We start from the raw sequence: 9,213 nt of genomic DNA, 5'->3' as shown, positions 1-9,213 counted from the left end.
TTTTGAACAACGGCTTGGCAAAAAAATATAGGTCCCGTATTATCGGCATACGGTCCCCGGTTATCGGCAACCGTACTATTTTCCGAAGTGTTTACTAGATAGTTGACTAGTTGGCTAGCCTCCCTTAAAAAAAATGACTTGCATGGCAACTTTTCATTGCGTAGCCCGGTGCGCCCTCCCGCGGACTCATTAAAAAAAAAGTTTATTCCCCAACATTCAGTGTTGTAACCAAATAAAGTCTCATCATTTGTTTTACAGATTAATCTTATGTTTTGAGAAAGAATATAAGTTTAATACTAAAATATGAGTTTAAATCAATACACCTTTAGTTTCAGTTATGTGCATTGTGTCACGAACAGGCTCTAAGTTCGTAGCAAAAAGGGAGATAACTAAAGAAGTAAAATAAAATAAAAACGTTTTTTTTTAATTTAAATGAGGGATAAAAGAACGTCATTAAAATTATAGCTCACAGCTGTGCATGGGGAGAGGGGTGGGGGTGCTAAGGAGTGCATTCACATATATCTACACATTTTTTCCCCCTCTCTTTTAGGTCAGTTTCAGCATTATGGACATGGGTGTATCTGTGGTGCATTTGGCCTGTCCCACGGCTTCCTTCAATGATGGGTTGTGGGTGGCTCTGTTGATGAACTTCTGACCAATGATTGACTGCCTATTGTTGATTGATGTCAGTCCAGATATGCCGTTAACGTAGCGGTTGCTGATGTATCTTGGTAGTCTGTAAGCCATTTTTGCTGCCTTGTTTTGGACTATCTGTAGCCGATTCATCTGCTGCGGTGAAGCTGTTATCCAGGCTGGCAGGGCGTATTCAAAGAGGGATCGGATGTAGCTGATGTAGACTTTCAGCACTGTGTGAGGTGAGGCTCCATATTTTCTTCCGCGCCGCGTTTTTAGGTGGTTTAGTCTTTTTCGTCCCGCTCTCTCTATGTTCGCTCTATGTCCAGCGCATGTTCTTCTGGAAGGTGACTCAAATAAATTTAGCTTCTTTTTCTACTTTTATTGTTTCACTGTAGAGTTTGAGATCTATGGGTTTCCTGGTTTTCTTGCTGGTGCTTCTTGTGAAGAGGACGCATTGGGTCTTTTGTGGGTTGAATTTTACTCGCCACATGTTAGACCACGACTCGATCATTTCAATAGACTTCTGGAGTTCTGGACATTTGGAGCTGGACCAGTAGCAGAGGTCATCGGCAAACTGTGAGACTTGACCTATGGTGGGTGGAGGGTAGTAGATATCTGTTATGTAGAGTAGAAAAAGTAGCGGGCTTAGAACTGCCCCCTGTGGGACACCCGCCTCCGGGGTGAAGCGTGAGGATATTGCTGTGGAGACCTTCACTTTAATTGTACGGTTGTGGAGAAAGCTGGTGATGATGTTTCTGATGGAGAGCGGTAGTTTGAGATTGGAGTCTGCGAGCCGGTAACACAGTCCATTGTGCCACATCTTGTCAAATGCTTTCTCTATGTCAAAGAAAACCGCCAGGGTAAGTTCTTTTTTTCTTGAAGTTCCGAAGGATGTCCTCTGACAGTCTTAGAATGTTATCGGTGGTTGATCTTGCTTTCCTGAAGCCAGCTTGGTGGATTCCAAGGAGGCCCATTTCCTCGGTGTGGCCGCTCAGTCTTTGGGTGAGTACTCTCTCAAACAGCTTCCTGACTTGACTGAGGAGGCTGATTGGTCTGTAACTTGTGACGTTGTATGGGTCTTTGCCAGGTTTGTGGATCATTGTGACAACTGCAGATTTCCAATGAATGGGGAAGAGGTGTACTTATCCTGGGGACGCACACACCTGGGCCGAGGTGTGTCCCATTTCGCTGACGACACTCCCGGATCCGCCCACCGACATCCCATTAGGGAAAACAAGAACAAAGAGAAAGAATTCAGCAGTTGGAGGGCCATCACAATTGACAAACAATTAAAACACTGTTGGAGTTTGTGTTGCAGAGATGAACTTGGAAAGCAAAGGATGAAATACACAAGATGGGTTGAATAAATATATTTTAGACTTTTTTTTTTACAAATAAAAAATGTAATATGAAAACAAACAATTACATCTCGACCTCCATCCCTATATTGTCACAGAAACCACAATAAAAAAATCCAGCTTCACCACCACCTCTAGAACCCACTGCAGGTAACCAGTGCTGGCAGAAGTCACAGCACACCCATAGCACCTCGGACATACACTCCTGCGGGAGCTTGCAGGTGGATCATGCTCCCTGCAGTGAGCACAGCAGGTGGTGTCTTCTTTTATTTGGAAAACATAAATTCAAAAACACATTAAATTGATAAACATGGTTTTGCAAAATGTAGAAGTACTACAGCAACAAAAGTAATTGATACAACAGAGAGAGAAAGAAAGATGATGATGTACCTGAGAATGCTGCCATGGGTGGCATGACAGAGGTGGCCGGTGGAGCTTTTCTCTTCCTTTTCTGTGCTACAGTTAAGAGAACAAGTAGTGTTAGACAGAGCATGTTTCATGAAAACGGGGAGACGGAGGTGGCAGTTGGTCCAGAGGAAGCCACATCTTCAGCTGGGGGCGCCGACGGCTCCTACAGGTGTTGCACACTGGGAGGCACTGGTCAGGAACGGTTCCAGCAGAGGCAGTGGAGTCAATGGTCTAATCCATGGCAGCCCTCTCCTGTGCCCTCTGTGTTCTGAGGGCTGCCCGACGCTCTTTCTCCTCTGCCTCGGCCCTCTCCTTCTAACCCCTCTCCTGCCACTGGCGCGTGTATTTCTCCCTGGTGAGGTATGTGGCAACCACAGGGAGTCTTCTGTATCGGTCTAGAGACGATACTTCAGGACCCAAGGTCCTTCGCTATCAGCCCCCCCTCTATTAGGGGGTGCTCTTCTAGAGCTAAGGCTGGAGCAGGGGATGGGACTGAAGCAGGGACTGGGACTGGAGCACTGAGGGTCCTCCTGTGGTTGCTGGGGAGGAGGTGCTGATGGACGGCACAGTGCTGCTGGTTCCAGGAGAGGCGGTAGTTGGACCCGGTAGAGACCGAGATGGCATTAAACGGGACCCTTCAAATGGCTGAAGGGTCAAAAGGGAAGAGGCCACACTTCTTAAACCCTTCCACCACATAGCGCATGACCTTGAAGTGCTGGTACGGGTAGTGGAATACTCTGGCAAATTCGGATTTGTTTATAATCTAGGAGTGGTCAAAATGGCTGAGGTCTCCAGCTACCTTGGAGAACTCAGCATTTAAAGGGCCTAAGTATGCCACATCCAGCAGCTGCAGGACATGGGTGCAGTGTGGTGAAAGACAAAGAAGTATAACCCCTTCCCTTAGTGCCGCCACGAGCACCTCCAGGTCCATGTAGCTCGTGTCCATTGAAGAGAAAGAGAGGGCGCTCCTTCACTGCATACTGAATGAAGTGCTGAAACCACTTCCTGAACAGGTCCCCGTCAATGTAGCCACTGTTTGACCGTCCATACAAGGCTTGGGCCACTGGACTACAATTGTGATATGGTAAAGCTTGACAACATTCCATTGTTTTCGTGATAATTATTATCTAACGCTTACAATGTATTTCCTTTTTGCTTACTTAGCAATTACTAATATATCAACATTTGGCAACCAAGCTAGCAACATTAGCAAATCCGTTAGCTATATTTCAGAGGTAAAAAGTTGGATATTAAATGATGTGTGGTCTGTTGCGCAGTGGAATTTTACGCTATACAGTGGGTCCTACAAAATGTCCAACATGTGACTTTTTTGGAAAACTCTCAAACCCAAAATTACATAAATTGCAATAAAAATCAGTGATCAGCTAGCTAGAAGGGTGTCTTTAGTTGCAAAACTAACGGTTATTTTACAATCCATTTAAAATATTGAGATCAAGGTGATTTAGTCCTCCAACCTCTAGAGAATGTCCGAAGTTAGGGGGTGGCCGATATTGGGGGAAAATTTGCTATATTATCCAGTTTATTTAATCTATATCTATTATTCAGGTTATTTTGTAACTCAATCAGTTCTATCTTCTCCTCCCCGAGAGGCCGGCTGGGGACCTCTGAGAAAGGGAAGTTATCTTAATGATCACATTTTCTTCCTCAGCTCTTCTGGTTTTAGCAAGATTACTAACAGATTTAAGGTATTTGGCAATTTCAAAATTTAAAGAGCTCCCAGTTCTTGCAATACGATTTTTCGTCACAAGCTCTTTCCCAAAAGTGTGAGAGCAGACCTTTAACCTAAAATGTAACTATAGTAAGGAGCAATTTAGCTTCCAGTAGGATTCTCTACCAAGGTTAGTATCAGGGGTAAATATTTTGACATCAATGTAAATGGCGCTATGGTCTGTGAGGAGAGTAGTACAAATATTTGTAATAACACACTCACTATCAATACATTTCGATATAAGCCAAAAAACTATTCTGGACTGTCTGGAACTTGCTTTGTAACTCCAAGTGAATGATCTGTCAACCGGAAACCTCTCTCTCCATAAAATCAAACTTTTCCATAAAAAAAATTAATCCCAAATTCTGATTGGTTGGCCTACCTGGGGGACATCGATCAGTTGTATTATCTATAGTAATATTAAAGTCCCCTCCTATCAATAATAACGAATTGGGAAATTTAGATAACCAATTAATGTTTCTCTACAGATTCAAGAAACTCATCATTCTCATGTTTGGTGTTGTACCAGTAGAGGTTTACAGTAATGTGCGTAATGTCATTGTAACAGATCACAAGACAAATAAAGTGACCATTGGGGTCACAGTCTGAGTGTAGAATATTACCACCAAAGGTATTTTTTATTGTAATGACCCCAGCGAAGCGTTCAGAGCCATGGGAAAGCCAAATATCGTTGCCCTAACTTCCAAAAGTTGGCATCAGCAGAAATCTATATCTATTTTTTTCTTCATCTGTTTTAAGTTGTTTCACATTGTTTCGTAACCCCCTAGAATTAAGATACACTATAGACAAAGACAAAACAAAAAAGGTAATATAAAAGTATAAACTGTAGTATGAGGCAAAAACGCAGTAGCAGTGAACGTAAACTATAAGGAACCGAGATCTGCACAGAGCACTTTTTTCTGAAACTCGTCAGTCTATTCTTGTTCTGAGAAATGAAGGCTATTCCAGGCGAGAAATTGTGTACTACTCCATTCACAGAACGGCTTAAACTGGCTCTAACCAGTATAGAAAGAGGAGTAGGTGGCCCCAGTGCACAACTGAGCAAGAGGACAAGTACATTAGAGTGTCTAGTCTGAGAAACAGACGCCTCACAAGTCCTCAACTGGCAGCTTCATTAAATAGTATCCACAAAACACCAGTCTCAATGTCAACAGTGAAGAGGCGACTCCGGGATGCTGGCCTTCTAGGCAGAGTTCCTTTGTCCAATGTCTGTATTCTTTTGCCCATCTTAATCTTTTATTTTTATTGGCCAGTCTGAGATGTGGCTTTTTCTTTGCAACTCTGCCTAGAAGGCCAGCATCCCGGAGTTGTCTCTTCACTGTTGACGTTGAGAGTGGTGTTTTGCGGGTGAGTAGGGACATCTTTTGTATACCACCACTACCTTGTCACAACACAGCTGATTGGCTCAAACGCATTAAGAAGGAAAGAAACTCCACAAATTAACTTTTAACAAGGCACACCTGTTAATTGAAAGGCATTCCAGGTGACTACCTCATTAAGCTGGTTGAGAGAATGCCAAGAGTGTGCAAAGCTGTCAAGGCAAAGGGTGGCTACTTTTTTGGTTACTACACGATTCCATGTGTTATTTCATAGTTTTGATGTCTTCACTATTATTCTACAATGTAGAAAATAGTAAATATAAAGAAAAACCCTTGAATTAATAAGTGTTCTAAAACTTTTGACCGGTAGTGTATATTGTCCATAATGTCTATACACACCACCATATACATACAGTTGAAGTCAGAAGTTTACATACACTTAGGTTGGAGTCATTAAAACACATTTTTTCAACCACTTCACAAATTTCTTGTAAACAAACTATAGTTTTGGCAAGTCAGTTAGGACATCTACTTTGTGCATGACACAAGTCATTTTTCCAACAATTGTTTACAGACAGATTATTTCACTGTATCACAATTCCAGTGGGTCAGAAGTTTACATACACTAAGTTGACTGTGCCTTTAAACAGCTTGGAAAATTCCAGAAAATGATGTCCTGTCTTTAGAAGCTTCTGATAGGCTAATTGACATCATATGAGTCAATTGGAGGTGTACCTGTGGATGGATTTCAAGGCCTACCTTCAAACTCAGTGCCTCTTTGCTTGCCATCATGGAAAAATCAAAAGAAATCAGCCAAGACCTCAGAGAAAAAATGTAGACCTCCACAAGTCTGGTTCATCCTTGGGAGCAATTTCCATACGCCTCAAGGTTCCACGTTCATCTGTACAAACAATAGTATGCAAGTATAAACACATTGGGACCACACAGCAGTCATACCGCTCAGAAAGGAGACGCATTAACGTACTTTGGTGTCAATCCCAGAACAACAGCAAAGGACCTTGTGAAGATGCTGAAGGAAACCGGTACAAAAGTATCTATATCCACAGTAAAATGAGTCCTATATCATCATAACCTGAAAGCCGTTCAGCAAAGAAGAAGCCACTGCTCCAAAACTGCCATAAAAAAGCCAGACTACAGTTTGCAACTGCACATGGGGACAAAGATCATACTTTTGGAGAAATGTCCTTTGGTCTGATGAAACAAAAATAGAACTGTTTGGCCATAATGATCATCATTATGTTTGGAGGAAAAAGGAGGAGGCTTGCAAGCGGAAGAACAACATCCCAACCATGAAGCCCGGGGATGGCAGCATCATGTTGTGGGAGTGCTTTGCTGCAAAAGGGACTGGTGCACTTCACGAAATAGATGGCATCATGAGGATGATGTGGATATATTGAAGCAACATCTCAAGACATCAGTCAGGAAGTTAAAGCTTGGTCGCAAATGGGTGTTCCAAAAGGACAATGGCCCCAAGCATACTTCCAAAGTTATGACAAAATGGCTTAAGGACAACATTGTCAAGGTATTAGAGTGGCATTCACAAAGCTTTGACCTCAATTCCATAGAAAATTTGTGGGCAGAACTGAAAAAGCATGTGCAAGCAAGGAGGCCTGCTAACCTGACTCGGTTACAGCAGCTCTGTCAGGAGGAATGGGCCAAAATTCACCCAACTTATTGTGGGAGTTAAACAATTTAAAGGCAATGCTACCAAATACTAATTGAGTGTATGTAAACTTTTGACAAACTGAGAATGTGATGAATGAAAGTAAAGCTGAAATAAATCACTATTATTTTGACATTTCACATTCTTAAAATAAAGTGGTGACAGTGAATTTTTACTAGGATTAAGTGTCAGGAATTGTGAAACTGAGTTTAAATTTGGTTAAGGTGTATGTAAACTTCTGATTTCAACTGTATATATTTCAGACTGACATTGCTTGTTCTGATATTTCCTCTCTTTTTTGAGGATTTCTGTGTATTGTTAGGTATTACTACACTGATGGAGCTAGGAACACAAGCATTTAGCTGCACCTGCGATAACATGAAAAAAATGTGTACGTGACCAATAACATTAGATGTCCATTAGACATTGGACTCAGAACCACTGTTTTCTTTTTCCCGTTCAAGTGGGACCATAGTCAATTCTGCAGTGATATATGGTTACATTAGGTTGTTACCGTTCCCCTCCTTTTTTGTACCATAGTACTAGTTTTGTTTGTGTCATTCTAGACAGTGTTACCCAGTCTTGTTCAGAGTCAAAAAGGCACCTCTCTTTCAGTCGCTGAAGGATGATATTGTTGGAGGCATTACTACAGTCTGTTTATTATCCAATTGTAATTTTGATTGTTTGCCTGTTTGTTTTCTTACCAAAACATTAGGGCAAGAAACCAATAGTGGACTTGCATTGCCGTGGTAGTATTTATTTTGAATTAAATTAACGAATACATTTCAGGGTTTTTCATGGTGTAAATATTTGTATTTTTATTGCCCTTCTGATGTTTCAATGAGTGTGTTCCCTTTGGAAAGCATTTCCCTAAACAATGTCCAGCAAGGGTCATGTTCAATAGGAACCAACAAAAAAAAAACTGAAAGAGGGGAGATGGAAAAAGACTAGTTTCTATCTACGTGGGCGGGCACCCGTGTCTGACTGGGCCTGCTCTGATTTGTAGCCAAGGCAAGGCCATGGGTACTTTTTTTAGCTTGGATTTACATAAATGGCAAACTGAATATTAACACCTCAAAAAGCAACAGTCTTGAATGATGCAGAGGTTTGGGAAACAACACGAGAGCTTACATTAAAGGGATACTTCGGGGTTTGCCAATGAGGCACTGTATCTACTATCCCAGATTCACATGAACTCGTGGATACCATTTTTATGTCTCTGTGTCCAGTATGAAGTAAACTAGAGATTCACGAGCCAATGCTAAGTAGCGTTACCTATAGACTTCCAGTCATTGCGCTAACGCTAGTTAGCAATTGCGGTAGTGATAGTTAGCAACTTCCTTAAAACTTCACGCAGAGACATAAAAATGGTATCCACGAGTTCCTGTGACTCCGGGGAAGTAAATTGCCAAAATCCTGAAGTTTACCTTTAACATCAAACATTGGCAACACCCAGTGCTTCATTTGTAAGTCGGGAGGTGCCGGAACAAACGTGAGCATGAGAGGGGGGTGACCTGGGGAGTTCGGAGGTAACAGAATGCATGATGAAACATTTATTTTTTATAATAAATATTGCATTCATACAATCACATTTGTGTAGTGGCATAGAGCAGTAGAGTAGAGGGACTTTCAGAAGTTGCATACACGGGGAATTTTTTTGAAGCATAATGTCCAGGAAAATGTTGGCCTTTTATAAACGCATTTCATGCAATTCTACGTAATTTTACACGATTGGAGACTTTGGCAGAAGCTTTCTTAATACCACACAAATGATGGAAATGGCAGGCTACTTTGACACTGATAAACTAAGAATCAGAGATCAATAAAAAACAACCTTGTCCCGAATCCATCAATAGCCCAGGCCAAGGTGTGTGGAGACACATATTGTAGGCTACACAATGAAGTGGAAATGATAGTCCTAAAAATGCTCTCCAGTTTCATTGACTCACCCAATGATGCGCAGCTCACTTGCTGTTGATGGCGGATGCACTCGTGCCAAAAGCCTCTTTCTCTTTTGTACAATAATATTTGGAAGTTGATCAAATATTTTGGTGGCCT

General features: G+C 41.8%; 1 long non-coding RNA gene across 1 annotated transcript; it reads right to left on the bottom strand.

Moving 5' to 3' along the window:
* Positions 1-486: 486 nt before the first annotated feature.
* LOC124002402 lies at positions 487-9,213 on the bottom strand. Its single transcript, XR_006833010.1, has 3 exons — positions 9,105-9,213; positions 2,385-2,450; positions 487-2,257 (listed from the first exon to the last, which is right to left on the bottom strand). It is a non-coding gene; the product is annotated as an uncharacterized LOC124002402 (long non-coding RNA).

Source organism: Oncorhynchus gorbuscha, linkage group LG18, assembly GCF_021184085.1.
Source record: "Oncorhynchus gorbuscha isolate QuinsamMale2020 ecotype Even-year linkage group LG18, OgorEven_v1.0, whole genome shotgun sequence".
NCBI lineage: Eukaryota > Metazoa > Chordata > Actinopteri > Salmoniformes > Salmonidae > Oncorhynchus > Oncorhynchus gorbuscha.
The sequence above is the reverse complement of the archived record's forward strand: the minus strand, read 5'-3'. Positions and strand labels throughout refer to the sequence as shown.